Genomic DNA, 1,509 nt, shown 5'->3' on the forward strand with positions numbered 1-1,509 from the left:
CTCAAGGTCAAGAAGGGAGAGTGTTGACATGTTGTGGGGTTGTTAACCAATGTCATAAAACAATATGTGTACTGACTGTTTAATTAGAAACTATTTGTTCTATAAATCTTCATCTAAAGTACAATAAAAAATTAAAAAAAATAAACATAATAGAAAAGTACATTATACAGAACATCTGTACTGTACATAAGTACATCTCACAGTAGGATGAGAAGAAAATAAATGCAGTAGAAATAAAAAGGGGAGCAGGCTAAGGGTTTCAAGAGTGGGAATTGGGGGACAACTTGCAGTTTTAAATAGTGTGTGAGTAGGCTTCATTGAGAAGTTAGCATTTGAGCAGATAGCTGGGGGAAAACTGCTCCAGGGAAAGGAAAATGGTTGTTGTTGTCCTGTGCTGTGCAGTCATTCCAACTCCGGCAACCCCATGTGTTACAGTGCAGAACTGCCCCATAGGGTTTTCTTGGTGGTTAAGTGCTTGGCTGCTAACCGAAAGGCTGGCAGTTTGAAGCCACTAGCCAATCCTCGGGAGAAAGACATGGCAGTCTGCTTCTGTAAAGATTTACAACCTTGAACACCCTTTTGGGCAGTTCTACTCTGTCCTATAGGGTCGCTATGAGTTGGAACGACTTGATGGCAGTGGGTTTGGTTTGATTTTGGTATCAGAAGACCCACATCTAAATGACCATCAGGTCACTTGATGGAGACTTGAAGATGAATGGTCTACATTCAGTTGGGTTTGCTACCTGGCACAGAAAATGGGAAGAGAAAGGAAACTGAAACAAGACTCATTAACTGTGTACACTAATATGCATAACAAACAGTCACAGTGGGTTTGGTTTTAATCTATATGGAAGCAGACTGCTAGGCCTTTTCTTCTGCAGTGTGGTTAGGTGGGTTTGAACTGCCAACCTTTCAGATACCAGCCGAGTACAAACCATTTGTGCCACCCAGGCACCTTATATTATACTACTCCTCAACAGGGCAAATGTCCTAAGGCAGGTTAAAAAAAACCCACCAAAGACAGTCAGAGAGTCTGTAGTGGAGTGAATGGAAGGACCACTACTAAGAGACAAGATTAGGGACATGAAAGGGCTTCTTGTAGGCCACAGCAAAGACTTCGGTCTTTCCTATGCATGAAATGGAGCCCTCATGGTGCAGTGCTTAAGAGCTCAGGCTGTTAACCAAAAGGTTGGGAGTTTGAATCCACCAGCCTCTCCTTGGAAATCCTCTGGGGCAGTTCTACCCTGTCCTATAGGGTCGCTGTAAGTTGGAATCGACTGGAAGACAATGGTTTTTTTTATTATTATTATTATCATTTCTTTTATGCATGAAATGGCAAGCTCTTATAGGGCTTTTGAAAAGAGAAGTAGATAATATGATGGTGCCAATTTACTTCTTCCTACAGGTGGTTCTGCTGCTATCCATAGGGTTGTCATTGGCTAATTTTTTTTTTTTTTTTTGGAAAAGTAGATCAACATGTCCTTCCTCCTAGTCTGTCTTAGTCTGGAA

The sequence above is a fragment of the Trichechus manatus genome, unplaced genomic scaffold, assembly GCF_000243295.1.
Source record: "Trichechus manatus latirostris isolate Lorelei unplaced genomic scaffold, TriManLat1.0 scaffold00094, whole genome shotgun sequence".
In the NCBI taxonomy this organism is placed as follows: Eukaryota; Metazoa; Chordata; class Mammalia; order Sirenia; family Trichechidae; genus Trichechus; species Trichechus manatus.